Raw genomic sequence first — 26,767 nt, forward strand, 5'->3', positions numbered from 1 at the left:
TCTCCAAAATAAGATGCTTACTCCAATATAGTTATCTTCCTTCTTAATTTTACATATTTGCATTTTAAAGCGGCCTATTCCTATGGGGCTAATGTCAGGGCAGAGTGTTCTTTGAACTTAATGTCTGCTCCCCAGTCAGGTCAAGTCCAGTCAGTGCAGTGACTAAGAAATGGGTCAGAACTTATTTAAGTTATGCAGTTGCCTGGAAAAAAGTCCAACTTATATAATATATGGGAATATGTGAATGGAGAATGGCTTCCCCCTTAATGTATTAATTTTTTGGTAAAAAAATTTTTTAAAAGTTTGTTTTTTTTTAGTTGAGCCAAATATTAAGATAATCTTCATGGTGGAGCATTACTAAATTAATTTAATGGCAGTCTTAATTTAATTTTGGTTTACTGATATGTAATCAGTTAATCTTGAAGATTTCATAATTTCTGGCATTTGTTCTTTCCTCTTGTTTCTCTCTTATAAATTGGTCAATTCTCCAAAATATGCGAGTTAAATTTAATGTTAACCTTTATGTAAGTCAAGGCATGTGAATCCCATGACCAAATAAATATTACAAAGCAAGTGTCTCTACACCAATGCTCAATACCTACCGTTTAGAGAAGACACCTCTCTTCCCCAGGGTCTCAAGGCATCTCATTCCCCTGGCTTTCCCCCTTTTCCCTTGAGGACTCTACATCCTCCTTTGCTGCATCCTCCTCAGCTTTCCAAAGTCTTAGCATCAACATGTCCCAAGCTTAGTCCTTGCAGTCTTCTGTCCTCCTTCTGTGTATCTCTTACACCTCATCTAATCACAAGACTTCAAAGTCTATATGCCATCGTTTGTCAAGTCTCTACTGATCTGGATCTCTCCCTTGATACAGACTTTCATATTCAACTGCCTTCCTGTTATTTCCACCATGATGTCTCCTCTATACTTGAAACCAAACATGTCCAAAACCAAAGTCTTGCTCTTTCCCAGCAAACTTGCTCCTCCTGGAGCCTTCCTGATCTCAGACCAAACTTTGTTGTTGTCTTTGACTCTTTTCTTCTCACACTCCCAATTCCGATCCAATCTGTAAATCCAGCCAGCGTTCTTTCAAGATAGAACCCAGAATTTGCCCATTTTTCACCATCACCATGGCTACCAGCTTGGTCCCGGCCACCAACTTTCCCACCTGTGTTGCTGCACCACCTCCTGACCAGTGTCCCTGCTTCAGCCTGTTTCACACCCCTCAGCAGAGTGAGGCTGCTCCAGTCTAGGTGGCAACAGGTCACTTCTTTGCTCAGAATACTTCAGTAACTTCTGATTTTCCTCAAAATGAAATTGAAGGTCTTTATGATAATCTACTATTTGTTCCTGTGGCCTCTCAGATTCAGCTCCTACTCCTCCTCCTCTGGTCCAGTCACTCTGGTCTCCTTCCATTCCCACAACTGTCCAAGCAAAGTCCTGCTTCAGGTATTTCATGCTCTCAAGTCCTTCAACCAGAACTTGCATCAGCCTGATATGTCCTTGTTTTCTTTCCTCACCTCTTTCCATCCTTTATTTGGATATCTTCAGAGTGAGGCTATCCTTTTATTTTGTTTTTAATAATTATATCTTCACCGTGCCTGTTCCTGGCATTCCCCATCCCCTCTTCTTTTTAAATTGTTCTCCCTGCAACCCATTATCATATAATCCTTATATAGATCTCACTTTTCCTTTTTGTTTATTTTTCATCTCTCCTACCACAACTCAAGAGCCCTAGTTATTTCATAGTTCACTGCTGTATCCCTGGCCTTTAGAGTTGTTCTTAGAATATGGGGGCAGTTAATAAAAATTTGTTGAATGGATAAATAATTGCTGTCTATCTTCCTCTCCTTAGGTAGAAGCAGGCCATATAAAATATAAATTGTTGGATTATCAGACTTGCCCGTATTTGTATTCAAATATGATAATCCAACTTGGTTGTTGGAATATGTAAAAAAAAATTATAAGAACATCCATTTTTAAAAGATTGAACAAGCAGTAATTTTTTTTCCAAATCTAAAAAAAAAAAAAAACAAAAAACACAGTGTCAATCAAGGAATCAGAATATATATTGAATTAATTGTTTCGAGGTCATTAATGAACTTGACTGTGCTGTTGCTCTCAAAGCACTAAAAATAGCTGATATCGAACCAAAGGTCCTTCATGATCCTTGAAACTTCCTTGCAGTTCTAAAGAAAAACTCAAGCTTATAGGAAGAAGTTTTAATGAGACATTGTGCTGTTCAGGAGAGACAAAATCATAGCTTCTGACCTCAGGGGCATGGATAAAATAATAGAGCAAAAGCTCTAGGGAAATTAGTTTTTAGGAAGTGGAATCCAGTGGCTCATTGCACATTCTAAATAGCATCAGAGTAAGAATGACAGTCTGACTGATTGGCTTTAGTGATGTGGATAGATTTGGCTGCTATATTATCAAAACTGGATTGAAATCCCTCAATATCAATGAAGTTTTACAAAGGTATAAGGACTACTGGGCCACAGTTCATTCTAGGACTTCATTTAAGTGAGAAAGGCAAGTGGGCCAAAGTGAGATCAGGACAATAAGCTAAGTAATCTTAAATTTGTTCTTGTATCTATCCTGATTTGATCAATCCACAAATATTAATATTTATGGAACATTTACTGTGTACCAGGCACTGTGCTAGGCAGACTGTGTAACAGTGACCACAGCAGATGTAAACCCTGCCCTTAAGAAGTTTGTATCCTAGTGTGGAGATGGGCATTCAGCCAGATAAATGAATATACAAGTGCAGATTGTGGTGAGTGTTACAAAGGGAAATGCAAGGGTGATAGGGGAGAGAACATGAGCCACATGGGTTAAACCAGGGCTATCATCTGACTGCTTGTGTCCTCCCAAAATTCTTATTTTGAAATCCTCACCCCCAATATCATGGTATTAGGAAGTGGGGCTTTGGGAGGTCATTAGGTCATGAGGGCTGGGTTCTTACAAATGGGATTAGTGCCCTTACAAAAGAAGTCTAGATCCTTTTCCCCTTGAGCCATGTGAGCTTACAGTGAAAAGACAGTTGTCCATCAACAGGGAAGCAGACCAGATATCCAATCTGCTGATGCCTTCATCTTGGACTTCCTAGCTTCTAGGACTGTCAACAATAAATTTCTGCTATTTCTAAGCTACTCAGGTATTTTGTTATAGCAGCCTGAATGGACTAAGACAACCAGGTTGTCATTAAAATCCACCCTTAAGGTTCAGTACGAATCCATGATGTATTTGAATAAGATTTGTATGTGAATCCTCTGTAAGGACATCCAGATTTGTGGTCTAGATCCCATTTCTTCCCACTTTCTAAGAGACCTTGTACCCCTAGCCCCTGTTTCTTTCTTCCAGCATTTTCTGTTTTTCTCCACTGACTCCTTACCTTCTGCCATTATCAAGTTTTACCTATTTTGAAATATAAATATCACATTCAATTATTCTCCATAGCCTTACAGACTTCATGTCTTCACCACTCAAAACCTCGTGTATTCTCCTCTTCCCCTTCGCTTACTTATTGTTTCATTGAGGTGTATTTCAATGGGTTTGAGGCATGATCCCATCCAAAGGACTAATGTGCATATACTCAAAATGTTAATTCAGCTGAACTGCTCACATCTTTGCTTCATTGACCATGTCTTTTTGCACTGAATTGTAAGCCACTAAACCTTGAATCAATGAATATGTTAAAATGTTATTTGTATAGTGTCTAAAAACATTTGGCAGTTGAGAATAGATTAATCTATTCTAGACCAAAATAAGACCTTGGCGAAAAGGATTTTAAATTCTTGAGTTGAAAGCTGATCAAGGTGGAACCGTATAATGCCACATGATACAGTGTGATGTCAGATAGATTACTGTAACAAACACATAATTAATTAGTAATGAAGTGATAGGGTTTTAGATGTTTAATCTTCAAGCTGGTAGATATAAATTAGGTCACATTAAAATCAGTTCTCCAGTCTCAATAGCTCTATGCTCATCTTCTCCAGCATAAACCTCAGTAACTCACACAACCTCTTTCACTTAGCATCTCTGAGACTCTTGGTGGGGGTTGCCTTGCAATTGCCCCTGCATGGATCTTCCCAGGATGTCACTTTGTACTGGTCTCTGCTCTACCAGTGACCTCGACCCATGTTCATTAGTCTTTTGATTGCCTAACGACAGACACCAACCAGTTTGTTCCAGCTATGAACGTTCTCTGTTGTATCTAGGGCAGTACCAGAACACTATTCACCTGCAGAGTAGAAAGGAAAGTACATCTCCCTTCTTGCTCTCTCAGGAGAAGCCAACAGCTGTGCTGCTTCTGGAGCTCTCAAATTCTAGGAATCTAGCGAAAAAAATTCTTTCAGTTCTAACACACAACGCTTTGTATTTCCGGGATATGATTAGGAGAGTTCATATGCCAGTCACCACAATCTGCCAAGAACCACTACACCTTTCAGGAAGCTCAGGGTTTATGGCTGAGGTTTGGGTTATTCATACCAGATTCCTTTTTTCTGTAGAGTGAATTCTCAGTCAGAGACCCATTTTCTGTTTTAGTGAGAATGGGCTACAGGAACAACACCAAAAGCTCAGAAGCTTAGAAGAGTAGAGGCTTACTTCTCACTCAAGCTACATGTTCATGACAGGTTTGTGGTGGAGGGAGAAGGTTCTGCTCTTCACTTAAGAACACAATTAATGGGAGACACCACAGTCGGAAAAGTTCCCAGTCACTGTGGCAGAAGACAGGGCACTTCATACACAGACCTCAATGGTTTCCCTCAGAAGTGACACGTATTGCTTCTGCTCACATATCTTTTTTCTTTTTTGTCTTGTTTCATCAAATCATAGTGATATTCAAATTAACAGTACATATATATATATATGTGTGTGTGTCCATATGCAAATTAGAGAGATATACATGTTTCTCATGCTGGTCACATTTTATTTGCCAAAGTAAGGTTACCATGCCTAACTTCAAAGGGGCAAGAAAGTGCAATCTTGCCATGTGCCTTGAAGAGGGAGAACCGAGAATGGTGACGAATAGCACCAATGATGAGTACACATTCTTCCTTGAAGTTTTGCATCTATATCCTTCTACTTCCCATCCAATCCTGCCTTTTATGACATATCTCTCTACATATGATCTTCAATCATGTAAATTGCTCAGTATTTCTCTGTATTAATAAGTGGTTCTGGCTAAGGGTCTCTCACGAGTTGTTGGCTTGGGCTACAGTAATCTCAAGGCTCAGCTGCTTCCTCAGTGACTTATATAGTTGTTGGAAAGCCTCAGCTCCTTGCCATGTGGGCCTCTCTATAGGGCTAATCACAGTATTATAGCTTGTATCCCCCAGAGTGAGAGGTGAGAGAGACAGATAGGCAGATAGAGACAGAGACAAAAGACAGAGACATCCCAAGACAGAAGTCAAACACAATCTTTCATAATCCCTTCTTGAAAGTGACATGTCATCACTTCTGTCTGATAACCAATCCTGGGATAGAGTGGGAGGGGGACTCTACAAAGATGTATGTTAAATGCCAGGAGGTGGGGGACTTCATGGAAGCTGGCTGCCACTCCCATTCAAGAAGACTGCTTACTCTTATATAAATCTTGGCTGCCAAAAATTGCTGTCTAAATCATAGCTTCTTCCAAGTAGCATACCCAGTACAGGGTAAATGCAATTTAAAACTTCTCTCAAGGGGGTTACTTCATTTAGACTAGTATTGGTGTTCTCCTATGCAATTAAATGGTTCTTGCGTCTTATCGTTTTCAATGTCCAATATCCAAGGAAATACATGCACTCATCTACAGAATATTTTCTTTATTTTTAAAGTTTTAATGCTGTTTTTAAATCCCTTGTGTTTAGGTGGTTGTTATACTTGAAATGTTAGCAGACATAATATACAGCAGATAAATTCTTGATGGTTTTGCTTACCCTCTTCTCTAGAAGCATGAGCTGTGTGAGCTAAGTGTGACTTTAAATAGGACATAGGGAGGAATTAGAAATAGAGGCAAAGTGGCAGAAACCCCACATTAAAATCCATCCTTGTCAGCACTCTCTGATTTCACATACCAGGGTTCTTTTTGGATTAATCAAAAAATTGTTGAAACATATTAAAGGAGAAATGCAATTCTGTAAGGGGAACACAATTCCTATTTGGAGGGAAGGAATATGTGTGGTCACTATAATAACAAATTAGTGGAATGCACGTGTGAATTTTTATGCACTCATTGTCTTATTGAGTACAAGTAGAGAGGTTTATTTTCTTTTCTTTGTTAATTGTTCTTACAGAAATAAACCACACTGTGTAGGAAACTAGGCACTCTTCCCTACCTACTCCTGCTATTGAAAGAGCTTTATCTGTGGAAATCCTCAAATCAGCTGCTTCTTATTGTACCAGTGATGTTTCTTGGATTAATTCAGACAAACTGTGCCGTGTAACCAATGCAGACAGTATGTTAGAAGCACATGGATAGCTTGCTTCCTTTTCATTCCTTCTTCCTTTATTGTTTCTGCATTGTGGTTCCTTGTATCCTACCATCTTGAATCTCTTATATCTCTAATTATAGTATGCTCACTATATGCAAGGTTTCTCCTCCCACCTACCCCCTGCTGCCTCCTCTAGTGACATCTCACTTCATTCCCAAGAAAAACATTGCCCTCCCCTCCAAGCTCACTGTGTTTGCATTTCTCTGCTCTTTTCCTCTCTCCTCCTTGGCATGCTGGTTTAATCAATTTTACCAAATGACTTTCCTGGCAGCTGTAAAAAGAAAACCCCAGAGCAAGTTAATAGCAATCTAATACTGCACTTTCTGTCATTTCTCTAAAACGTACAGAACTATTTGGTCATTGGATTGATTTTTAATGATCTAAATGATCAGATGTTTCAACACTGCACTGCAGCAGCCTGATAATAGGAAAGGGGAGGGGCATGGATGCTGGGCACTCAGTCAGTGCTAGATGAATAATCCCAAAACAGCAGCCAAGGAGACAAGATAAAATGTCAGCCTTTGCCAAATCATATATTAGCATTTTTAAACAAAGACACCTCTTTATTTTGATTTTGCATATGGGGAACTAAAACAAAATGTTTTTGATGAGGGTTTAGGAAGTCATCAATAGGGTTAGGAATCAAATTACAGCCTAATTCTATGCGTATCTGTTGACATAAGCAGAACGTCAGTAAAGTGCCTCCCAATATCTCTAAATAGCCTCTTGGCATCTGAAACGTAGGGAAAAATATTGGTTACTTTTTAACCAAAAGGCACTAAAACTTCCAAAGGTATATGAAATCAGTAAATTATAAAACATGTCCCCTTTCCCCCCTTCTGTAAGAAAGAAATAGGAAACAAAAAGAGAGATGAATATGGGGAAAATAAACAATGAAATAATATTATGAGTTCACTGTAAGACTTGCTAACTGGCTGTGTAACTTTGGGTGATTTGCTTAACTATTCTGTGCTTTGTTTTCCTTGCTGTAAAATGGACAAACTAGTAGTACTTTTGTGGAAGATTAAATGAGGAAAGGCGAGTCAAGTATTGAGCACAGTGCCTGGCATTTACTACTTACGAAGGTTATGTTCTTTATTACTCCATCTACTCTTTCCATAATTACATCCCCTCCAACCAGTCCTGTCCAGCCTTCTCCAAATCCACAGGATATTTCTGGTCTCCCAGTATGGTGGGCAAAGGTAGGTTTTGGAGTCCAAGCACAGCTCAGCCATTTACTCTCCAGGTCCACGGGCAATTAACTTAACCTCTCTAGGTTCCTCAGATGCATCATCTATAAACTGGGGAATATTAGTACATGCTTTATAAGGTTATTGTATTAAAGGAAATAACTTGTCTAAGTCTCAGTGCACAAAGTCTTCCCCAGAAGACAGACTTGAAAAAATATTATCTTTATTTCACTCTCCCCCTGCTGCCATTTCCAATGTACTGTTGCATGTTTCTAAATGGTATGTGGAAGAAAGCTGATTAGTTTCGGTGCTAATTATTAATTGAATTCCTTCAGTTAATACAATGTATTCTTTTGAGAAGCTCAGCTCCATTTATAGTGCTAGAAACATACAAATACAGAATTTATATCAGTTGATCTGGGGTTCACACAGATGAAAGGGTGTTCTCCTAGCACATTGCTCTGAGAATACTGTAACACTCTTACTTCATGTATATTCATGTATATACATATGTATATATCTATATATGTCTGTATCTACATATGAATATATGTATATCAACTGTTCTTATTTAGTATAGTTCTCCCTGAAAAAGAAGGTACTATTTTATTTTTAAATATTGGATCTTATTTTTAATACTGGATCTATCTATAATAAAGTAGCCAAGTTGGTCTGACTACCTGTCTAGTGAGTTTCCCTTTTAGATGGATTAGTTCCATTTAGTCTGTTTCATAGCCAAGATCAGACAGTCCACTAACGAATACACTGCAATTCACGTCACTTTGGTCCAGATGGTGTAACTAAGGCCCAAACCCACTTCTGGTGAAAGTGATAGAGAGGTACGCTTTGCTGATAATGTCAGGAGCATGGTCTTTGTAATTGGAAGACACTGTCTCCCATCTCCCCGTTTGTTATTGCAAGAAAATTAGATTCTCATTGAAATAACAGTCCCAAGAATTATAGTAACAGGAGTTTGAACCCCTGTTTGAGAATTTTGGTACTCCTGGGATAAATGAGATCAATTTTAGCCTATAATGACGGTGCTTTCTACATTTTTTAGATGTTAGAGAAAGTCTGGCAGCAAAGCAAAGCTTTGTATATACCATGGGAGGCAGGGTTGGAGAATAAAAGAAGAAAGAGAGACTTGAGAACAAAATTGTGTTTGATGGGATGTTTTGATTTTCTTTAAATACTTTAAGTCTCTAGAAATAACAAATTTATTATATGAAATACAAATTAGAAATATTTGGAAAGTTGATAAAACTCAATTATTGTGTAGAATGTTCACAAATTTCAATGGATAGAAAAAAATAAACTTTTGCATTGCCAATTATTGAATACTTATTTTCACCTTTGGAAATAGCAAATCAGTTACAAATTTTATAAATCTATATAATTGTCTTTATATATAATAAAAATATTCTGATCTTTTGTCATCCAATATGCAGTTTTAAGCACCTTCAACCCTGTTATATGTTTAGGGGTTTGGAAGTTACTGGGGAGGAGGTAGAAAGGTCTGACCTTCTCCCCAGGAATTTAATATCTGGTCAGAGAGAAAGAAACAGGCTTTTGTTGTCGTTTTGTTGGTCTTATAAACAGGGCCAAAATGAATGTGTGTGTGTGTGTGTGTGTTTGTGTGCACTTGAGCAATCATTTTTGTAGGATAAACTTTTTTTTTTTTTTTTTTTTGAGACGGAGTCTCGCTCTGTCGCCCAGGCTGGAGTGCAGTGGCGCAATCTCGGCTCACTGCAAGCTCCGCCTCCCAGGTTCACGCCATTCTCCTGCCTCAGCCTCCCGAGTAGCTGGGATTACAGGCTCCTGCCACCACGCCCAGCTAATTTTTTGTATTTTTAGTAGAGACGGGGTTTCAGCGTGGTCTCGATCTCCTGACCTCGTGATCCGCCCGCCTCGGCCTCCCAAAGTGCTGGGATTACAAGCGTGAGCCACCGCGCCCGGCCTTGTAGGAAAAACTCTTACAAATTTAATTGTTCTGAAATTGTATGTATGGTTTACATTTTTAAAAATTTGTTAAATTGTACTCCAAAATGTCTCTCCTAATCCATGTTTCTAACAACTGTGTATGGGTGTACTGTTTCCCACCCCCTCACAATCATTGCATATTTTTAGTCTTTTAAAAAAATCTTAAACCAATGTGATAGGCAAAATACCTCATTGTAGTTTTATTTATTTTTGGTTATCAGTGAGATTGAAGATCTTTTCAAATGGCTTTTGACTATTTATAGTTCCCCTTCTGTGATGCTTATTTGCATCCATGTCCCATTTTTCTTCTGGGTTATTGGTCTTACTGTAATTTATAGACTCCCCTTAAGGCAAATGATACCAAAACCATACCATGGCTGTTTACAGTCGACCCTGCCAGCTTATGTTGCATTAATAATTGCTTAGAAGCTTATGTTATTCATCCTTCTCATATTTCTACACTGCTGTTTTCTTGCTTCCCTAATTTAGCATTCTCACCATTGCAGTCAGCAGGTTAAATGGCAAACATTTGAGGAATCAAGGGAAACATCTGTGCATTGAGTACTTGCATGTGCTGCATGATTTAATCTATACCTTCTAATGTAATCCTGAAGAAATCTAGGAGATATGTATCGTTGTTTTCCAGATGAAAGAATTAAGATTCGGTTAAGGTTGGGAAACGAGACTAAGGTAAATAAAGTGGTAATAAGAGACTCAGGTCTGTCCGATGATACTAAAAGCCTGTGCTCCTTCCAGAAAATCACACTTTCTTCAGAAAAACTGTTTTTACAAGACTGTATTCAAACATATGGCATGTCTGGATTTACATCTAAGTAAATTTTAAAATTACATCTATATTTTTAACTGTCCAATAAAATTGTGTATTTATCATTTACAACATGATGTTTTGAAGTATATATACATTGTAGACTGACTAAATCTAGAAAATTAACATGCATTAACTCACACGGTTATTTTTGTGATGAAAACACTTAATATCCACTCTGTTAGCATTTTTCAAGAATACAACATATTGTTATTGACTAGAATCACCATATTGTACAATAGATTTCTTGAACTTACTTTTCTTATCTAACTGAAATTTTGTTTCCTTTGATCAATATCACACTTGCACCTCCATTTCCAGTTGCCCCAGCCCCTGGTAATTACCATTCTAATCTCTAGTTCTATCAGCTCAACTGTTTTAGATTTCACATATGAATGAGATCATGCAGGATTTATCTGGATATATATCTAGTAGTGGGATTGCTGGATCATACAGTAGTTCTATTTTTAATTATTCCATATTTTTTTATAATGGCTGTACTAATTTACATTCACATCAACAGTGTACAAGGGTTCTCTTTTCTCCACATTCTTGCCAACACTTAATATCTTTTGCCTTTCTGATAATAGCCATTCTAACAAGCATGAAGTGATAGATCATTGTAGTTTTAGTATGCATTTTTCTGATGATTAGTGATGTTGAATAGTTTTTCATATATCTGTTGGCCATTTGTAAGTCTTTTGAAAAATGTCTTTTTAGTTCCTTTGCCCATTTTTTCAATAAGGTTATTTTCTTGCCATTGAGTTGTTTGAGTTCCTTATATTTTTGAATACAAATTCCTTATTAGAGGTATAGCTTGTAAATATTTTCTCCTAATCTGTAGGCTGTCTCTTCACTCAGTTGATTATTTTCTTTGTTGTGCAGAAGCTTTTTAGTTTGATGCAATCTTGTCTATTTTGGCTTTTGTTGCCTTTGGTTTTGGAGTCACATTCAAAAAATCATTGCCTAGATCAGTGTCATATAGCTTTTCCCCTATTCTTACATTTATGTCTTTCATCCATTATGGGTTGATTTTTATATATGGTATGAGATAAAGGTTTATATTTATTCTTCTGCATGTGGATATACAGTTTTCCCAGCACCATTTATTGAAGAGATTGTGCTTTCCCCAATGTATTTTCTTGGCACTTTTGTTGAAAATAAGTTCACTGTAGATGTAGGGGTTTATTTCTGGCTCTCTATTATGTTTCATTGGTCTATATATCTGTTTTTATGTAAGAAAAAAAGTAAGCTGTTTTGGTTACTACAACTTTGCTGTGTATTTTGCAGTCAGGTAATGTGATGCCTTTGGCATTGTTCTTTTTGCTCAAGGTTGAGTTGGATATTTGGTGTCTTTTGTGGTTCCATATGAAATTTAGTATTGTTTTTTCTGTTTCTGTGAAGAATGGTATTGGAATTTTGATAGGGCTTATAATGAATCTGTAGATTGTTTTGTAGATTGCTTCAGATATGGACATTTTAATATTCTTCCAATCTATGAACACGAACTATCTTTGCATTCATTTGTGTCATCTTTAATGTTATACAGCTTTGTAGCTATTGTAAATGGGATTTTAAAAATTTCTTTTTCATGTAGTTCACTGCGAGTGTATATTAACACTACTGATTTTTGTATGTTGATTTTGTATCCTGCAATTTCTATTATAATGAATAGAAGTGGCAAGAGTGGCCATCTTTTCTTGCTCTGGATCTTAAAGGAAAAGCTTTCAACTTTTCCTTGTTAAGTATGGTGTTAACTATGTGTTTGTCATATATGGCCTTTGCTTGTTGAAGTACATTCCTTCTATACCTGATTCGTTGAGGTGTTTTTATTATGAAAGGATGTTCAATTTTGCCAAGTGCTTTTTCTGCATCTATTGAAATGATCGTATAGTTTTTGTCCTTTGTTCTGTTAATGTGATATATTACATGTAATGATTTGTGTGTGTCGAGCCATCCTTGCATCCCAAGGATGAATCCCACTTGATCATGGTGAACAGTCTTTTTATTGTGTTTTTAAATTCAGTTGGCTAGTACTTTGTTGAGGATTTTTGCATCTATGTTCATCAGAAACTTTGACCTGTAGTTTTCTTTTTTTGTAGTGTCCTTCTCTGGCTTTGGTATCAGGGCAATGCTAGATTTGTAAATCAGTTTGGAAGTATTCCCCCCCCCCATCAAGTTTTTGAAAGAGTTTGAGGAAAATTGATATTATTTATTCTTTTAGAAAAATTTCTATTAACCTAGCAGTACAAGTTAGCTAGTTTACACTTGGGCTCTGAGGAGATGTAATGGAGAAAGAGCTGAAATTGGGGTTCACGTTTATAAATCTCAAGTTTTGGTTGAGCACTAAAGGAGAGGGAGTGAGACTAATGATAAGAGGGTTAAAGTAATCACTGGATTGATTTGGGATGGGCAGTCTCGTAAGTGCCGAGGATTCGGTTCCTATTTCAGTGAGCTGGAACACACAAACATAGAGGAAAAAGAAAGACAGTTCAAGTATAAATTTGAATATACCTAAATGTGTGTGAATTATGGAAGAAACAACATCAAAAGAAAATAACAACAATGACATGGGCTAGAGAACAGTTAAGATTAATAATCCCTCATTACAGGGTGCCATTCAGATATAGGAGTTTAAAAAAAAAAAAAAAAAAAACCAGAACCACACACTGCAGCAGCTCCCCAGTTGCAAGCATACTGAAATAACAGAGGCCTGCCTTCACGGGAAGAGGATTAGTTCTACTGTGACCTGTTTATAGAAAAACAGTGTTGTGGGTAGCAAGATTACTAGAAATGACTTCTTGGATTATAAAGGACAATTATGATAGCTTAGGCCACTAGCTTTCAGTAAATTCCATCTGGTACGTTACAAATTAGCTCATTATTCTGCTGTTCTTATGAATGTGTTAGTCTGCAAACATATCATTGTCACAAATTAGTCACCTAGTGTTTCTCTGAAAGTGATTTAATATAAGCACACCCACATCATAGGCTGGAACAGTAAAATAGGTCCTTGCTTGATCCTCCAAACAGAATTCAGCATAAAGCACAATTCAGTTTCCAAAGGTTTTTGGCACATACATCATCTTCTGATTTTCTAAGATGAAATGTGATTGTTGCCCTGGATGTTGGTAATACATTGTAATATTAGAAACCTCTTGCATCTCCCCATGAACTCTAGAGATCCAAGCCTACTGAGAAGTGATGGGTCCACAAATTGAGCATAGCTTTTATTTGTTTTTATTTACATTTGTTATCGCAGGTGCTGTCACAACTGTTGTTTCAATAATAGCAATTTCAATTTGAAAGTTAACTTAAAGATCTTATTTTAAAGTGTGTTTTGTAGCAGATGAGCTCACCCACCAGCTACTTGGAAAGAAGAAGAAAAGTGAGGAAACACAAGCTTCCTCTGCTGTCTAACTGGATTACCTACTGAGACAACCCCTTGTGTGGGTTATAATAAATATTTATGGTAAACTTCTTAAGTTAAGATGCCTTTGGTTGCAAGTCTGGAGCCCCCAGCTTAATGGCTTAACAAAAACAAATGAGGAAAATGTACTGTCTTATAACATGAACTTTCAAGGTAGGCTATTCCAGGGTAGGTTTTTAGGAGGTTCAAACGCATCACCCAGGTTCTGCTTTGCCATCTTAGCACTTTGTCCTTTTGCTCAGACTTACTCTCCTCATTTACACAGGATGGACATTCATAGCTAGACACTAGGACCAAAGGCAGAAAATGCACCCTTTCATGCCTGAGCAAGAACTTGTGAAGATATTTTTTTAAGAGAGAGAACTGAGTAGTGCTGTGAGTCCAACCCTACCCTCTCTTAAAGCGGGTGGCAGTTATCTAACTCACATCAAGCTCAAAGAGAGACCTGGTCTTCAGCCATTTGATGTCCTTCCTGAGAGGACCATCTGGGAAAGCCAGTTTGGCTCCAAGAGCAAGAGTTGGTAGGGGTGGAACCACTATAAAGCCAAGGCCTTGGTGGGGGGCTGATTAATCAGCAGCACTTGGAAAACAAGGCTCTTGCTTGAGTCAAAGGAGTTGCAGCCAGCGGACCCAGCAGGGATACCAATGATGAACCCACAAAAGTACCCATGAGACAATGAGGCAGCTTTCAACATCTGCCAGGTCTCCAATATGTGATGCCATCTTATGATGGCACTAATTCAAGAAAACAAAACAAAACTCTTTTCTTCCTCTCCTCGCCTCTTTCTGTGCCTTCCAATCGCAGAGTAGTCAATACCACCAGCTAGCCAGTCTGGATAGCCAAGGAAGGGGAGGAGCAACCCAGTCTCAATGCCACCCACTTACTCCACTGCGTGCAGAGACTCTGTGGTGGGCCCAGCTGGGAGAGGGGAGAAAATGTAGGTTCAATCAAGTTTAGAGTTTTGGGTTACAATTTGAAATGGACATTCTAATTTCTGGATAGAGTCTGAGATGATGGTTTAGCATGAATGCAAAGGTCTCTATTGCCTAACTGTACCCAGAAAAGTCATAAGATGTTCTTTATAAATAAAGCTTAAAGGGACAGTGTGAAAGCAAATAAAATGTGTTTTACACCTTGGGAGACCAAGGTGGGCAGATCACCTGAGGTCAGGAGTTCAAGACCAGCCTGGCCAACATGGTGAAACCCTATCTCTACTAAAAATAAAAAATAAATAAATAAAAACAGCTGGGTGTGGTGGTGGTGCCTGTAATCCCAGCTATTTGGGAGGCTAAGGTAGCAGAATCACTCAAACCTGGGAGGCAGAGGTTGCAGTGAGCCAAGATTGCACCATTGCGCTCCAGCCTGGGCAACAAGAGCTCAAAAAAAAAAAAAAAAAAGCGTTTTACTATCTACTACATGTCTTCATTTTCAACAAATATGTTACAGTATTGATATCCATTTACAAATATTTTTAACTACCTTGACAATACCCTATCATATTTGTATCTTTTTTGCATGCTTCCCCTTTCTTACTCTAATATTTGAGGGGAAAATTATTTATGCCTCCTAGCAAATATGCTTCTGATCTTTAAAACACCTCTGCTCCAGCAAATGGATCTCAAAAGAGACGTGCATTCAAGGTGTGGGAAACAGCAGGTCACTGAGGGGAATGGGAAAGTTAGGATTTTTATTTTTTATATTATGAGAGACAGGGTCTCATTTTGTCACCCACTACAGCCTTGAACTCCTGGGCTCAAAGGATCCTTTTGCCTCAGCCTCGCAAAGCACCGGGATTACATGTGTGAGCCACTGCACTGGCTGAAAATTAGTATTAATAGTAATGTCCTTCTGTCCCAGTCCACTGTTTCACTTTCCTTTTTCTTCACAGCTTCCTCCTTTAGACTCCCTTGGACTGGGAGTTTAGTTTAGCACTATCACCTGCACACTATACCTGCAGTCTATGAAGAGAGGCTGTCAGGAATTTGGGGCTATCACAGTTGCTCCTTCCAGAACAAAAAATATTCAACCCTCCCACACACACACAGTGGCAGCAGCCTCATCTCAAATGGACTGTGCCTCTAATCAGTGAGTGGTTATGGAAGACAAGGAGAAAGGTGCATTTATATTTTCATTAACTTTGTTCCTGCTTCCTATAGCATTTTCATTTTGAAAATGAGTTGGGAATTTCAAACATCAATAAAACTTGCTGAGGATTCTGATAACAAAATCCTTTTTTGTCAGGTGCTGTGTTGCCCACTTCCTGCTTTTTATTTTTGCTCCCGTCCCTGTTTGATTGCTAATCTAAAGGGAAAGGGAGGGTCAGTGAGAAAAGAGAAGTCTTAAAAATGAATTTACTATTTGATCGGGTTTGCTACTTTATTTTGTCGAAAAATTTAAAGCTCTTTTGTGTCTTTATGTATTTTACAAATCTTGGAACTAAAAACAACAGATAAAATCACATTATATTCCCCATTGAATTATTTCCCACATTTCAAATGTGCTTCCCAGGGAGAAAAGTGTAAGATACAGAGCTAGGCAATTCAGTTTCACATTAATAGTTTTGTGTCTCATCAGTTTGGGACATGTATTGTTCATGTTTTGCTTTGTTGTGTCTATTAAGTGATTTATATAGTCTATTGTGATTTTTTTAGGAATGGAATATGCCAATTATAGAGAGAGGCAGGCGAGTTAAAAGTTTCAAGTGCTCAGCATTATAGATTCACCCTCGAGTCAGAATGTTAAAAACAGCAAGGAAGAGTGTGTAAAATGCTAGGTGAATGAGAGGGCATCTGTCTACAATGGGCAACTAGTATTTAATAACTAGCATTGAATTTATTCTACACTTGAATGCAAAGATTATTCTACTTAATTATACTATAGTGACTTTGAAACTATTAATTATTCTAAATTATTGGGTTCTAGTTTAAATAGATTTTTATATTTTTAAGCTTTCAAATGATTATTTGAAAAAAATTAATCTGAATATCCTTTTTTTCCTAAAAAGGAATTCTGCCTTTTGAGTACTAAATTATTCTCTCTATAAATCTAAAAATATCACAGTATTTCTCTTTTCCGAAAATCTCTCTCTGTCTCTTTCTCTCTCTCTCTCTCTTTCTCTTTCTTACCTCTCCTTATCTGAAACAAACTGACATTTAATGAAGAAAACTGTGAAAAGGGGTTCGAGAAAATGAGAAGCTAATATTTTGATTGGAAGTATAATAGATGTCAGTCAGAGAAAAAGAACAGTCTCTCCAGAACATCTAGATGTGGATGTAAATGTAGATACATTGTTAACGTCACTCTATGCATTTTAATTTAAGCCACTTCATCATGTAACCATTAATTCAATGTCAAGTTCATTCATTGTGGCTATTCAATATTACAATATAGCATTAATTTTAAATGACTTTATTTCAGGAGGGAAGGAAATAATTTATGAATAGCAACATAAGTTTTCTTATATGATGACTCATCACAATGTTGATTGCAAAAAAAAGAAGCTGACTCAGACTAGCTCCTGTAGAAAAGGGGGAACATAGTTACTATGAAGATACAGAAATTCACAGAAACAAGTATAGCAGGGCCTATTGGATTAGGAAAACTGAAATTAAGGCAGCTACTCTCTTTGGGGCCATACAGTCACCAATTTTTTTTTGTCTTCTGTGTTTCTGCTGTTTCCTGCCTTCTCCCTGTAATTGCCACTGTCTCTTTAGTTACCAGTTTGCACTGAACCCAAAATGGTAACTTCAGCCCCTGAGTCTACAGGACATTTTGATTCAACCCCACCTTGAACTGATTAGAGTCTCAATTTCACTTAGGACCTTTCACATTCCAAAGAGCGAATATTAATATGTGCTGCCTAGTAAATGAATCAGATGTCAGTGAGTCAAGTTATCATGCTTATTCCCATCAGATTTTATGATTGTGAAGTGTAGGAAAGGCAAGGTCTTTAGAAGGAACCATAGGCAGACATAAGTAATCATGTTTGGTATAGAGACTCATTTGTTAAATATTTATGATAATAAAATACTTAAAGTCAATGTCAAGATAATAAGGACTCTGAGTCCTTATTATGCACCAGATCCTATTCTAGGCATTAGAGGATATACCAAGGATGAAACAGACCAGAAAACCCCACTACCCCTAGAGCATGTACCCCACTACATGCTAATGATAATCTTTAGTCATCTATTTCAAAAATAACTGAAAAATGGAGTGGCAATGTCTCTACGTAGTCAATTCAAGATGCTGAAATAAAAATACATGTATATGTGTCTTCCTTGTGTGTTTCTTTTATTTTTTTTTTGTATTTCCCAAGTTGAACTTGCATGGTTTTCTAAATGAAATATTTTCATTTTTAATGTTTCATATATGTGTTTGTATATATATATGTAATATACATATGTTATAAATATATACAAATATATGTATTTGTAAATAACATAGTCATATTTGCTTTTATACCTAACTCTGTTAACTGCCAATGATGTGTAATTATATATGTGCATGTGTTAGAAGTGGTGGATGGGGCCTTTGGATTTTAAATGGCATTTTACCTGCAGCCTCTGATGCAGCCTCTTCCAGCTTCCTGTTAAAGTGACTGAAAACACTGCAAAAATACATACACATATAATTTTTAAAAAGCACTAAAAACCAGTACTGGCAGAATATTAAAGAAGCGTTAAGTTAGATTGACAATATATATGGTAGACCACAGTCTATTCCATTCTGAAAGTAGGAAAAATAATTTCTTAGTTTTATATAATATATTCCATACAATATATCTACTATGTCCTACTACTATAGTAGTATATGCAACGATATACTACTTAAGATTTTTAAAAAGAAATATACAAGCAAACCCAAAGGTGGATCAAAACTAAAGAGTTAAGAATAGAAACATCCAGAGGAATATCCTCTTGAGATCATCTACTGGTAAAAATTCATCACAAGAGTTTTAAAGAGAATAATAACCTTTGTAAGCCCCATCTGATTGAACTGCCTTCCCCAGTAAACCTGTGAGAGTGGAGAGGTTTGAGTATTTTCATGGTAATTTCTTTACCATGTGCCATCTGGCAAATGAAAGAGTTCTTTCTCAGGCAGTACTTTTTACCAAATTCAGGTCGGTGAAATATTCTTACAACAACATAAAAATTGTTGGTAAACCCACTATTCCCGGAGGGGAGAAAGACTGGAAGGAAATATACTGACTTGTCTTTTGGGAGTGGAATTGTGGATGACTTGATTCTTTCTTGTGTGTTTATTTTATTTTATTTTATTTTTGTATTTCCCATGTTGAACTTGCATGGTTTCCTAAATGAAATAATGTTTCCTCTTTAAAAAGAAACTTTAAATGATATTGAATCTATTTAAAATGAAACTATGTGATAAATTTCAGATTTTATAACTAGATTGTCAAAATGTGTGTTAAAATAAACATTCTTGAGAAAATTACGTCTTTGCTTCAAGCAATTGTAAAGAAAATGGAATCTATTGACATTACTAATAGCAATTTTAGCATCCATAAATTTGAAGTTGTATAAAAATTGTACGGCCGGGTGCAGTGGCTCAAGCCTGTAATCCCAGCACTTTGGGAGGCCAAGGCGGGCGGATCACGAGGTCAGGAGATCGAGACCATCCTGGCTAACACGGTGAAACCCCGTCTCTACTAAAAATACAAAAAATTAGCCGGGCGTGGTGGCGGGCACCTGTAGTCCCAGCCACTCGGGAGGCTGAGGCAGGAGAATGGCGTGAACCCGGGAGGCGGAGCTTGCAGTGAGCCGAGTTCGCGGCACTGCACTCCAGCCTGGGGGACAGAGCAAGACTTCGTCTCAAAAAAAAAAAAAAAAAAAAAGTACATATTCTGGGTATAAAATGTTAATGCTTGTCATGTAACTTTGTAAAAACTTTATTTTTTAAAGCAATTTTAGGTTCACAGCAAAATTCACAGAAAGGTCCGGAGATATTCCATTTACTCCAACCCCCACACAAGCATAGCCACCCCATTATCAATATCCCCCCACAAAAGTGGTACATTTTTTACAATTGAACCTACATTGATACATCATTATCTCTAAAACATATAGTTTACATTAGAATTTACTCTTAGTGTTGTATATTCTATGGGTTTGCACAAATTTATATTGACGTATACCTGCCATTTTTGTATCATACGGATAATTCCAACATCTCCGGCATGTCTGGTTCTGATGCCTCTCCTGTCTCTTTAAACTGTGTTCTTTGCCTTTAACTATGCATTGTAATTTTTTCTTCATAGCTGGGCATGTACTGGATAAAAGGAACTCCTATAAATAGGCCTTAAGTTATATGGGTGGGCCAGGCGTGGTGGCTCATGCCTAGTAATCCCAGCACTTTGGGAGGTGGAGGCAGGTGGATCACCTGAGGTCAGGAGGTTGAGACCAGCGTGGCCAATGTGGTAAAACCTCATCTCTACTAAAAACACAAAAATTAGCCAGGCATGGTGACTCATACCTGTAATCCTAGCTACTGGGGAGGCTGAGGCAGGAGAATTGCTTGAACCCAGGAGGTGGAAGTTGCAGTGAGCCAAGATTGTGCCACTGCACTCCAGCCTGAGCTACAAAAACTCTGCCTAAATAAATAAATAAATAAATAAAAAGAAAAAAGTTATGTGGGTGGTGGTGTGGTAAGGGGCGGTGGAGGGGAAGCTTTCTATCATTCTGTAATTAGGTTTCAGTCTTTTGGTGAGCCTGGGCCTCTGGACTGTGAATCTCCTAAGTGTTTTTCAGGTTTTTTTCTTTTTTTTCTTATACCATAGGTGGGAGAGAATGGCTAAAGTGGGCTGGAATTGAGTATTTCATTTCTCCCTCATGGTAGGCTAGAGTGGGCTGGAGTTGGGCATTTTTCTTTCCCCAGGTCAGTGAGGCTCTGATATAACAAAACAAAATGGAACAAAAAACCTCAGCAGGTTAGGCTCTGATTAACTAGTTTCTCCTCAGGAAGAACCAAGCTTCAGCAGATTTAAAGATGTGTACTTTTTCCCTTCTCTTGCTGGAAGCATGAGAGAATTTTCCTCCAATATTTACTGTGAGAACTTGGTAGCGCTCATGGAAGTAAAACACACAGAATCGTGGGGACCTCCCTATTACTGGGTTCCTCTGGAGTTTTTCAACTTTCAGACTTGCCTGCAGCCAGCCTCTAACGATTTGTCAATTATAGTTCAGGTTTTTCTGCCCCAGCACCGGTTCTTTTGGAGGTTTCTGCTCCAGTATGTTGTGATTCTCCATATCCTACTGTCTGTCTCATCAGTGGTTTGGGCAGCAGTTTGCTCTGTGACCTCACTTCTCTTATGGATCTAAGAAGAGTTGATTTTTCAGTTTGTTCAGCCTTTTTGTTGTTAGGACAGATTGGCAACTTCCAAGCTCCTTATGTGAGGAACTGAAAGCTGGATTATGTTACTTTTTTACTGGGAGTATGAGTGACAGAAGAACTGTCATCAGAAGTTTAATTAAATTATCAATCAGTAACAATCAATTAAATTGCCAATGAAAGAAAATCTATTTTGGATACATCTAATCAGAATAAATGAAAGAACAAATATGCATTCTTACAGCATTTCTCTTTTTTTTTTTTTTTTTTTTTGAGAGGATTACAGGTGTGAGCCAACATGCCCAGCTGATAATATGAGTAAGTTTTGAAGTTGGGCTTTATTTTATTACATGAGAAATATTTTTGCTCCTTTGAATTTTCTAAACAAATATTATACAAAGCCTTTAGAGAAGCTTAAGATATAAATGAAATGTAATTCCATTTCAGAAGGTAGTTTCGACATTATGTTATTTGTATTTTTTCTTTTTTTTCCATTTTGATTCAAGTAAATTGCAAAACAAATGATCTGTATTTTATTATATTTTACTAAGCAAATTTTAAAGGTGCATGCAAACAACATTTAAAGAACCCTTCTTATTAAAAAGTATTTTTCTATAATTAAAAAATTTTAAATTATAATAAGTTAAAATTATAATAATCTAAGAGTTTGTATTACTTCCATGCTAGAGATAGGGAAATTGTGTCTCACAGAGGTTTCATGAGTTGGTCAAAATTACACAAAAAGTAAAAGGCAGAACCTGAAAATAAGGGTTCACATCTTAGGACTCCAAGATGTTATAGACATTTGACTTTTTTGTCTTTAAACTTGCTGTGAACATTTTTCCACATTTGATTTTTAAGTATAAATATTAAGTGCCTTTTTTGTATTTTAGTATTAGGCATTTAAGCCTTCTACTTCCAAAAAAATATTAAAAGTGAAATTTAACAAGCATTCTAAATATTCCAATTATGAAATATATTTCATATTATGAGATTTTTATTCTGTAAAAGAATTTACTTATCATTTAAGATTAGAAGATTTAAGCTTGAGGAATATGATCCAAAATGGCTTTTTATATTAGTTGAATCATGAAAAGTCCCAACAAAGCATTTGTTGGTTTTAGGTGATGAAACTAGGTGTTTAATGAATTTATTTTTTCTTTTCCAATTGGTGATTGTACCCTGGGTTATGAGAATATGTAGAAATTGAATGTAGTAGCTACTAGCAACTTGCTGAAACATGATGCAGTTCTCTGACTCTCAGCAACTGAAACTGCGGCTTCATGAAAGGCTTCTCGTATTTCAGTTATAAACGTTCAGAACAGCATGCCTTCAGACTTTGCTAGAACTTGCCAGAAGTGGAAAGTCATGACTATCAACATGGTTATTAGTTAACATTGACTGAGTACCAACAATGTTTTTGGTGTCATAAATATAGAGAAGAAGACACTGTTCTGTCCCTGGGGGACTGGCTTTCTGTAAAGGTGAGATAGAGAATTTGGTCTTGAATGTTCTTTTCTTGCTGGGAGGTGGGAATGGGAGCACAGTCACCTCAGGTCTCATTCTGATGGCGCACTCACCTCTTTATTAGTTGGTGATACATGCAATAAAAAGAAAAAATGTATAATTACACATACATACACACATGTGAAAAGCTCATGTACATTTTATTTTTTATTGGTAAAAAATATATATTTATGGGGGGAGCTTGAGGCAAGAAGTCACATCCTGTAAGATATCCAGGTGACTGTAGCTTCTATATCCTTGTGTATAACATATTTATACTATTATTAATAGTATATAGAATGTGCTAAGAAAAGTACATAGAGGTTTTTGTATGTGTAAACATATTTATATGAACCCAATATGTAGAATAGAGGGACCAAGTGTTTTGTTTTTGACATCTAAGGGACAAAAGTAATCCAGCCTCTTGAAAGAATGGGGACTTTCCAAAAATATCTGAACTGATTATTGGTATTCGTATAAGATAAATAAGTCATCTTTTAGGTCTTTATTCTTTGATGTCTAAATATACAGGAGTTTTATTTCATCGAAGTTATTTAAGAGGCAAACATTGACATTAGCTATTGATTATACCAAAATGCAGTGGTGACAAAACCATATACCTTAACATTTGACATTAAAGTCACTTTCTGAAAGTGAAACTCAGGGAAAATCAGTGAAGTAACTCATCACACCCTCTGATAAGTACAAGTGACTAAAGAGTCTAGGTAACACCCAACCTCAGAAACTAGGGGGTGACTTTATTATGCTATACTTACACTAGCATAAAGGTTTAGCTTAATCATTCTTTTATGCTCATTGTGAAGGAAGCGTGTAAGTTGAAGGCATTTTAAGAGGATGAAATACTGAAAGTGATAATACGGAGATAAGAATTTGTGTAGAAAGTATTAATTCTGTATTTCTACTGTTACGTTTTTGTAATTTTTTTTAAAGAGCCAGACTTTTTTGTATATATTATCAAACTTTGAGATAAAACTAGTTAAAGCAGAAGAGCTCTTGTTGAAACAGCACAAAGTACCTGGCTTCCTAGACCCAGCACAAAGTACCTTGCCCCTCAGCTGACCTGATGCAACTTTGAAAACCCATAAGATTCCCAGGAACTTAGTTTGAAAACCTTCACTCTTATGAGCATAACCCTATAACCATGAGAGAAAAGGGCTTTATTGGAAAAGGACGTGGGACACTGACTAGTTAATACTTCTGGCTTTGATTCTGGATGCATTAAGCAATCTTTCAATGAAAATGTTGAATGACAATATTTTGGTTTCCTCTGAGTTTGTAGTTTATCAATTAATTGAGCTTTTTCTTAAATCAGCCTCATTTAAGTGTAGTTAATATAAGTTCACTTACTCTTGTGCTTGCTGTGGGATTAAAATTTAAAAAAAAACACAAAACAAAACAGCAAACCAGTCTTTGCTCTAGTAGAGCTGAGGTTACTCCATAGCTGTAGGGACTTCACTGAGGTTATGCCAATTTATGGTGCTCTGCTAATAATTTGCACTCCTGTATTGATAAAAATAATGGGGCTGAGATTAGCCGTAAAGATAACCTTTTATGGTTACTCCTGATATTTCTTTTTAATTTTTTTAGAGACAGAGTCTATGTTTCCCAGCCTGGTCTTGAACTGGGCTCAAGTTATCCTCCTGCCTCAGCCTTCCAAGTAGCTAGGATTACAGGCGAGAGCAACCAGAACTGCTTCCTGATATTTCTTAAAAGTTTCATGAAAGGATGATTATCTTTTAGTGTAACAAAATAGATTAGCATTACCCTAGCCCAAAAACATTTTTTCATTTTTGACAACTTGTTTTTAAATTACAAACCTATTATTTCTGCCTAACTGTTGTTTCTTGAAGGCCATACATGTAGGAAGTATTAAATTTGTAAAGTATCAGCTTATAAATTACTGGACATAACTCTTAAGACCCTCTTTCTAATATAAATGGGATAAAATGCTGGAAATGAGTTATTTGTATTTTCTAAGCAAGCCTATTCTTTTATATTTGTTGCCTTGAGTCTGCAAAAATATTCAATTTTGGATTGTTTAATAACGTGTAGTCTTGAGTCTCTGAACTGTGAAATAAATTACATTTTTTTCTTTGCTATCTTTTAAGCAGAAATTTGGCTTTTCTGTTATTTATCATAGTTTCTCATTTGTGTTTCCTTTTGTTCTAATTTGTTAGACTTTATTCTAGACAGTTGCATGTATAAAAATAAAAATCCAAGGAAAATTCACTTAAAAAAATTCAGCTAAAATATCCTCTTAGTTTAAGTATATTTAGTAGTTTAATGACCAAATCATTTGTATTTTAAAATGCTTTGCTTATATCATTGCCCACAGATGGAAGTGTAGCTAACAAGTATTGAATGTTGAACTGTGTGGTAGTGGAGAAAGATTCAGAGGTATTCTTACTACCCTGTCACCCATAGGTGACGCTTTGACATATGAACAGAGTAGAATAAAATGGACTAAGAAAATAATGTCAGATAAATGATGTTCATTACGAAGGAAAATATATTTTTACATCTTTTTAAAAAATCTTTGCATTTGCTACTTTCCATAGAGACCTACTCTCTTGTATAAGGACTAAATGTTAGTTTTAAGATAATTAAAACCCATCATTGTCATCATCATGATCAAAGATCACTAACCAGAGTCAAATAATTTGAATTCTCTTCCAGATCTACTGCTCACAAGATGCCTGATAATTAACAAATACAATCTTTTTGGCATCTCCAAATGGGCATAATAAATGTCTTAAATCTCCTCAGCATAATTCTGTGATGCAAAAATAATACATATAACAATAATATTTTTAAGTATAAAAGTATAACAAGGTGGTATTATGATTATAGAGGTGCTAGAATATTGTGGGAATGTGTACAGGCTCTGGAGCCAGACTTCCTTGATTCAGATAGTGACTCACTAGATATTTAACCTCAGACACGCTACTTAACATCTGAGTGCCTCAATAGCCTCATCTAGAGAACAGGGCTAGTAACAGTCCTTTACTCATAGTGTTGTTGTGTGGATTAAATGGGGTAATACTGTAACTATCTTAGAATGGGACCTGGGGCATTGTAAATGTTCCTAGATCTTAAATAATAATATTTAAATATCTAATATATCAAAATATCAATTACTTGATTCAAAACATTCAAAGCTTGTTGAAACAATGTAGGCTGAAGTTTTCTGGGCCAGATTACAAATGACCTTATGGAAGAGATTTAGTCCCTTTAGCAAAAAGAGATCATGAGGACACTGCCTAGGCTACAGGAAATCTCAATAAATATTCTCAAGATTCTTTTATGCTGCAGTGGCATCTTTCTGAACCTACAAGTTCAAATTGCTTTTAAGGAATCACCCATTTCTTCTTCCTCCTAGGAATACTGCTATTAGGATCATCTTTTGATCGAAATGAAAATTCCCCAAATTATGGCAGTTTTTAAGATTAGTTTTCTTTATATTAGGTTTTGAATTTATGGGACATGCCCTCCACCCAAACTTGGGTAATATTTTCTGCAATGACAGGACCTCACTGGGGAAATCCTAACTAAAGATAATAGCATGTTATATTAAATGTTGCCGGTATTCCATTTAATATCAAGCAATTGCATAAACGCCTGTTTAAATACCTAAGTTAAAAGTGGTACATTAATGTTGAGTATACTTCTACTGCAAAGTCCATTCTCCCACTGATTTCAAACAAATACCATTTAAGTGCCAACCTACTATTACAAGAGTTTACTATTTTATTCTTGCTCCAAAATGGCATCAACAGTGATGGGGTGCTTTTGGGGGATTATTGAACAGGATTTTTGCAACAAAGGAGCAAGAATGAGGAAATGTAAAACATCAATGATAGGGATTGCAACGTTTTATCTCAGCATTCCTCATATCTACACACCCCCTAATCAAACAAGCAGTTTTATGGCATGCGCCATTGCAATTGAAGTACAACTGACTTCTGCAGAACCGGCTTCCATAG

General features: G+C 36.6%; 1 protein-coding gene across 7 annotated transcripts in view; it reads left to right on the forward strand.

Moving 5' to 3' along the window:
* PDE4D (phosphodiesterase 4D) overlaps positions 1–26,767 on the forward strand; it is a 1,541,788-nt gene that overhangs the window by 893,255 nt on the left and 621,766 nt on the right. The window lies entirely within an intron of this gene.

This window comes from Symphalangus syndactylus, chromosome 18, assembly GCF_028878055.3.
Source record: "Symphalangus syndactylus isolate Jambi chromosome 18, NHGRI_mSymSyn1-v2.1_pri, whole genome shotgun sequence".
In the NCBI taxonomy this organism is placed as follows: domain Eukaryota; kingdom Metazoa; phylum Chordata; class Mammalia; order Primates; family Hylobatidae; genus Symphalangus; species Symphalangus syndactylus.